The sequence below is a fragment of the Scatophagus argus genome, chromosome 11 (assembly GCF_020382885.2).
Source record: "Scatophagus argus isolate fScaArg1 chromosome 11, fScaArg1.pri, whole genome shotgun sequence".
NCBI lineage: Eukaryota > Metazoa > Chordata > Actinopteri > Scatophagidae > Scatophagus > Scatophagus argus.
In genome coordinates, this window is record NC_058503.1 from 23,836,659 (window position 1) to 23,844,157 (window position 7,499).

Below are 7,499 nucleotides of genomic sequence, written 5' to 3' on the forward strand. Positions count from 1 at the left end.
ACCTGAGTGGGTCACACTGAACCACACGGCTCAGTCAGCAGGATCCAAACACACACACATCAATGCACAGACAGGAAGAGCTTCCTGCAGTGTGACCACTTCAAAGACACCATGCTGACAATACCTGCATACTTTCACTGAACTAAAACATCTGCATACACCTGAGCTTTCCTAAAGGGGTTTAAACACACCAGAAGCGGACCGCGTCTGGGCCCACTGATTTTCAGAATAAGAGCTCAGTCACAGTGTGCCTGCAGGCTCTGAAGCAGAAGTCCTTCTATCGAACACTTTCTCTTATGTAACACATTATGAACACAGTGAACACAGCCAGCCTCACTTCCCTGCAGGACCAACAATAGCTCCCAGCTGACACACATCTGTCCGCCTCTGCTCACAGCACATGCACATGTCTCCGTTTGTTTATCAGACTGAAGGGCTTTCAGCGGCCATCTTGGATTTGAGTTGGGTGCTGCTGTGATGGCTGCTGCCTCTGTGGCTCTGAACATTTCATCAGTAGTGATGAGACGAACAATTATATTCATGCTAGTAACAGGTACACTATAGAGACAAAAGTCTTTATGTGGCTATTGGGCTCGACGCCTGACTTCCAGTGAAGGGAAATCTTAATGCTTCAGCACACCAAGACATTTTGGACAATGCTATGCTTCCAACTTTGTGGCAACAGTTTGTTGAAGGCCCTTTTCTATTCCAGCATGACTGTGCCCCAGTGCACAAAGCAAAGCTCCATAAAGACATGGTTGGATGAGTTTGGTGTGGAAGAACTTGACTGGCCCACACAGAGCCCTGACCTCAACCCCATCCAACACCTTTGGGATGAACTGGAACGGAGATTGTGAGCCAGGCCTTTTGGTCCAACATCAGTGTGTGACCTCACAAATGCTCTACTGCATGAATGGGCACAAATTCCCACAGAAACACTCCAACATGTTGTGGAAAGCCTTCACAGAAGAGTGGAAGCTGTTAGAGCTGCAAAGCTGTCTGTGTGTTTACAATGAGACGTCATTAAAGTCCCTGTTGGTGTGATGGCAGCTGACCCAATACTTTTGTCTATATTGTGTACGTTTGCGATATCTGATTCCTTTAATAACAGATCGGATCATTTTATGTGAAACAGTTTGCAGTTATTGATATCTGAAATGGGAAGATGCAGTTTCTAATTTACTTGCAGACCAGGTTGTTGTTTTCATGACTGATTCAAATGCAGTTCACGTGGACTGAAACCCGTTCACAGACGGTCTGAATGTGGACCTCGATCAGCGGCAGGCAGCAGCTGTAGACTGAGCCCGGCACAGCAGCTGCAGAGCTGGAACAACAACAGGACGACAAATGGTGGCAGACAATAACCAGATTACATGATGGATTAGTTCAAACTCCATCTGCTGGCTTCTTTTAATACACAAGTCAAACATACAGCTGAGCTTTGAAGATTTGAAACGATTCAGTGGCAAAGCTCACACATGGAAACCGTTTCCCGTGGCCTCAGGTGCACCCGTCCTGGAGGAGCAGGTGTCTGTATGGTGAAAAGGTCTCAACTGAGTCTGATCTGATTCATTTAAAACTTGTTCTCTTCAGATTCTCAGCTGATGATCTCGTAATGAGTCGCTTTAACGGATCGAGCCGACGTGTGGAGCAAAGCCTCCGGGGGAACGACAGACTAACAGAGGAGTCAAAGAACCGACGAGTCCCAGGGTCCCGGGGTCTCAGGGTCTCAGGGTCTCAGGGTCTCAGGGTCCTCGGGTCTCAGGGTCTCAGGGTCTCAGGGTCCCCGGGTCTCAGGGTCTCAGGGTCTCAGGATCCCAGGTTCCCAGGGTCTCAGGGTCCCCGGGTCTCAGGGTCTCAGGGTCTCAGGATCCCAGGGTCTCTACACCACACCCACACACACACACACACACACACACACACACACTGCTGTGTTTGTGTAACGGGAGCCTCACCTGTCTGGTGTTCTGGACTCAGTCAGAAGTACAAGAGACCGACGTCGCTCAGGAGCTGGTGTGTGTTTCATGTGTGTGTTTCACGTCTTTATGCTAAGCTACAAGCTAACTGGCTGCCTGTTGAGAGCACATGGATGAAGCAGTGTTGGTTCTTCCTCCTCCTCCTCCTCCTCATTGTCTCAGTTACCTTTAAGCACAGACAGCAGCCTGCTGCTCTTTGGCAGCTGCATCACAGTAACTGGACTAAATATAACCTGAGCTGCGCCGCAGGACGTGCAGGCTGCACTCGGGAGCCGAACTCACTGAGTGTAAACACACGAGTCTCCAGGTGATCACCAGCCCAAAAGAAAAGAACGTGGAACCTACTCGGACTGACTGGACCGGTGACCAGGGAGTAAATCCACCAGGAGCCGGACCTGGAAGAGGACTTGACGTAAAAACACTTCCAGTCTAAGTGAACGTGAACGTCCGCTGGGTGTGTGACTGATTGTTCCTGAGCTTTATGAGCCGTAGGTGTGAAAACATGTGACCGCCAGCCCGCCGCCGAGTCGGTCCGGTTTCTGGGAATCTGAGGAGAAACTTTTCATAAACCAGTCCGGTCCGTCATTCGTGTCATTTGTGCGCCTGGACTTGTTTCCTCAGAGGGTTTCCCCGCTTCCTGTTCAGCTCAGACCATCTCAGAGATGTTAACAGGGTCTTAGTGGAGCGGAGGGTGGAGGCAACATGCAGCCCAAAGGGACTTGTTAAAGTTAAACACACGCTCCTCGACTCGTCCCGGCGCACATCCAGCTGCTGCACAGGTCACTTCTGTCTGCTCGTGCTCCACAGTGATTAATGGCTGCTGCTGACACTTTCACAGAGAAATGATGGGCCCGACTGTAAGAAGAGCACCGACGTGAGCACCGACGTGAGCACCGACGTGAGCACCTTGAGGCCCTCAGGGGACCGGTCTGAGGTCCCGCAAACTGCCGCCGTCGCTCACACACAGCAGACGTAAGCTGAAGCTCAGATCCAGCTGTGTGGATGAAGCCGCGTGTCCACAGGCTCTGTGCTGTTCGCCGCTGCTCTGTGGCCTTCATGTGTGCATACTGTCCATCCTGAAGACGTCCGCCAGCTTCGTCCCATGTGACGTCAGGACACTTCGGCAGGATGAGCTGGATTCAGGACCGACCCACATGTCAGCACAGCGAAAACCAGGACAGGTGAACTTCCAGGCAGCTCCGCGTCTTGAGGTGGGACTGGAGATTCAGGGATCACTGGACTCGCGTTTCCATCAGTCTCAGGCCTCCAACAGCAGAGCCTGAAGAATCCGTTTCAGACTGAAACCTTCTTCAGTTCTCACCTTTGCTTTCTGTGCTTTTCTTCCTCCACAGGCCGGTTGGTATCAAACCCTCGGAGGGCTTCTGTACCAGTGGATTATCGTGTTGCCTTTTCAACGCTGCGTATCGTGTTTGTTTCTGCTGTGCAGCGACCAAAGCTCAGCTCACAAGCTGAATCTCCCAACCTGCTGCGGCCACAGGAAAGCCTCCAAAGGCCCCTCTGACATCACTCCTGGTCTCCTGGCAGTCCGGGAGACTCAAGCCTCCTGTGGAGTGGCGGGAGGCAGCAGTGTCACCGACATGCTGCCAAAGGGGGACGCGTCTCATCCACCCATCAGCCACACACCTTCACTAAGAGTTCTGACCTTTCCTGACTTTCTGCTGTCCCACATTTGTATTCAGCTGAATTCTAACTGGGAGGAGCACAAAATGGCTCCAGATGGTGGATTTCAGCTGGTGGAGCCTGTGGATTAGGAAAGCGGCCAAAGAAAATGTTGAACATCTGAACACACGAGGATCATCCGGACTCAGAGTGATAAAGTACGGAGAAACTAAACAGTAAAATATGTACAGTGTGTGTCGTGTGCAGCTTTGCACTCATATTCAAACTGATAAGCTGAGCTCCAGTGTCACCACGAGCCTGAGCTCACATGGAGGAGGTCCACCTCAGCTGCCCTGATGGCTGCAGGGTCATCAAACTGCTCAGACGCTTTCCATCAGAGAGTCTCACAACATGACAGACGCATCCAGAGCCATGACTCAGCAAACCCTGACCCAAAACCGAGACTCTCTGAAGAAGAGCCACACCTTCAGCCTGCAGCTCAGATTGGTCCTCACAGAGGTAGAAGCTCGATCTCACGCACCCTCTCGTCCAATAAGCAGGCTGACCTTTGCGCTGGTCACTGAGAACAGAGCCCTACCTGCCTCCCTCAGCTCCCGTCACAGCCAATTACAGCTGCTTCCTGCTCATCTGACAGCATCCAGCCAGCCAATCAGAGCCAATCAGTGTCAGTCAGGAGCAGAGCGACAGCGGCTGTTGCCATGGCAGCCGAACGCCACATCAAGACACCCAAACACACACACACACACACACACACACACACACACACATCATTTATTGAGCCAAAGCTCTTATTTTCCGTCTCTCACACTCCCTCTCCATTTGCCTGATTGACAGCTCCCTCTCTGGCTCTGAGCGCGCTCAGTGTGTCACTGCAGCAGCACACAATAAAGCAGTATTTCATTATTTTGGACTTTAATGCTGTGAACTGTTACCCCCATCCACAGAGGACGTCTGTGTGAGTGTGTGTGTGTGTGTGTGTGTGTGTGTGTGTGTGTGTGTGTGTGCTGCTTCACTCTGTGTTCAGAAGAATCTCTTCATTAAAGCCCACACTCTGAGATGGTGAGAGGTAACGAGACCTGACGCCATCACGCCGTCAGACTGAGGCTCCGCCTCCCACAGAGGTGTTCATGGTGAGAGCGAACTGGTCAGAACCAGCTGACACTTAGTGTCCTCTGCTTTCCCTGGTTGTAAATACGACTTTGGTTCACTGTGTAACTGAAACTCTGATGTACGTGAGCGGCTCTGGAGGGCAGCGGGAGGCGGACGAGCCACCCGACCAGGATCTCCACCTGCCCAGGAGCCGTAGCCTCCCCGACCAGGGACCAGGAGACCCGGCTGATGGTGCAGCTCCGCCACCCGACTGTGACCGGATGCCATTTTGGGGCATCGTCTTTGTGCTTCAGCATTAAACTGAAGCTGATGTTAGCCCATCATTTCTCCTGATGCTGACCATGAGTCAACCCCAGTCCTCACCGCAGGATCAACAACCTCAACACCCTGAGGGCCTGCTGCAGAATGTGGAACAGATACTTCACAGAAACGCTGGAGCTGTGCTAACTTCCTGTGCGTCAAATGTCAGTGAGGACTTTAAGAAGAGAGAAACGATTCACCGCCATCCAGGAGACCCCGTGGTCTGCGGTCTGCTGTTCGTCCAAAGGGCTGACGGCCTGTCTGCAATACTTCCTGCTTGTCGTCTTCTGTCTGTGTGACGGTCGACCTGGAGTTTGTCTTCAGTTTGTCCTCAGCCTGTCCACCTTTAGTCCACTGTCCTCTGTCGTTCTGGTTGTGCAGCAGTGCTGACACATCACTGCAGACCTACAGCAGCTCCGTTAGCCTCCTCGTTGCCATTTGTTTCATTGCTTTTTTGATTACTTTTTGATCACAGAGTTAACGTGGGCGGGGGGTCGGGGGGGTCAGGGGGGCTGCCGGCAGGCACTCATCCTGTTGGTGACGAACACTCAGGGAAACAAGAAGCAAAGAAACGGGCCAACCAAACAGGCCGAAGGCAGTAATTCAAACTGCATGCAGACGCTAACAAACAGTGGACGCACAGTAAATCCTGCATGGCACGCGTTGTGAAGGACGAGGTCTGTGCGGGTCCTTCAGCCTCTGCGGTCTGGCCGGCTCCGCGTCACACGGAGGAGCTTCCAGAGGCCTCGAGGAAGATGGCCGACGCTCAGGCTTCCCGCCGAGCCACGCAGCAGCTGGTCTTTGATACAGCGTGAAAGCAGCGAACAGGCTTCCAGCTCGAGCTTTGCGAGCTCCTCCTGAGAAGTTTGAGAGCAGAGCTTTGGGTTTGACTGTAAACTGTGGGGATGGTGTTGAAACCAGGTGAGGTACACGATTGTCCAATGACGGCATGTCAAACTCTCAGGAGTTTTAACAGATGAACCGGGTGAACATCCATTGTCTGCTTCCTGTTCCTGAGGCCAGTCAGGAGGTCAGATCAGCCTCTCAATGTAAAAGGCTGTGGCTGCTCAACTGATAGCATGTTATTGGATTAACATGGCGGGACATGTAATTATCAGGCTGAGCCGAGCGCTCGCACAGCGGCCTCCATCCATTTAGCGGTCGCTTCAATCTGATTAGCTCTGCAGGCTGCAGCACAGGCTGATAAGACGACACGACGCTTCCTGTTCCAGCGCACATCACGTCCACCAGTCAGCTGGCTTTACCTTCGCTGTTCCTCCATTGGCTTTGCTGGGATCAGACCAGCAGTGGACTGATGAAGTTCAACCTGCCTCAGGAGCTGCTGACCATCTCTTACACCTCCATCGTCCAGTCTGTCCTCTGCACTGTCTGGTTCGGATCGGCCGCCAAACGGGACAGGAACAGACCGCAACGGATAATCGGGTCTGCAGGAAAAATCATCCATTCAGGACTTATACCAGTCCAGGGTCAAGAAACGGGCAGGAAGCACCGCTGCAGACCCCTCACACCCTGCACACAAACACACACACACACACACACACACTCCCTCTGGTAGGCGCTACAAGACCACCAGACGCAAAACCAGTTTCTCCCCCGAGACTGTCTCCCTGATCTCCCCGTGATCCACCTGCCACTGTATGACACATATTCATATCTTGTTTGTTCTTTTTGTAAATACTTTATTTTTATTATTATTATTTCCTAGTTTATATTTTTTGTATTTTGTATGGTGCACAAGGAGTCAAATTCCTGGTATGGTCACACGTACTTGGCAAATCAAGCTGACTCTGATCCTGATGTCAGTGCAGGTCCAGGTGCAAAACACCCAGGTGGAGCCGTGGCCAAAGCCCAGCTGGGTCTGACAGGTTCGTCTGCACAGACTGCCATCTGCTGGCGGCCTGAGCACACAACATGCTGCGCGTTATTAATATATATAAAACCCCTCAGTAATTAGACTGTTCCACTGTTAAATTCTGCTCAATTATTTAGTAAACTCATCATTTCAAAAAAATCAATTATAACTTCAGAAATGAAATTTGCATTTAGATGAATTCATTGAAAAGGTCAAAAGTCGAGGATGTTAATTCGCCGTGTGAAGACGCGGCTGAAGCAAATTGTCAAACTGAATTAAGTTTTCACGTTTCAGGAGTTTTTAATAAATCGTTTATATGCAGACATTGAGAAAGTCTGTGGTTACTCAGGTGGTGTTCAGCAGGTGTTGGATGGACGGGAATCAACTGTGGTTTGCGTTGTGTGATGGGGCTCTGACCTTTGGCGCCACCATCAGGTCAAAATGTTCATGTGTCCAACGCTTTGGGTGAAAACCTGCCGAGATGATTACACTCACATCAGCCTCACCTGCACTTTGTGCTAACACACAAAGGAGGTCATGTGACTCACGTCTGTCTGGGCCCATTCCACCAGACGCGCTCACGCTTACCATCCGACTGG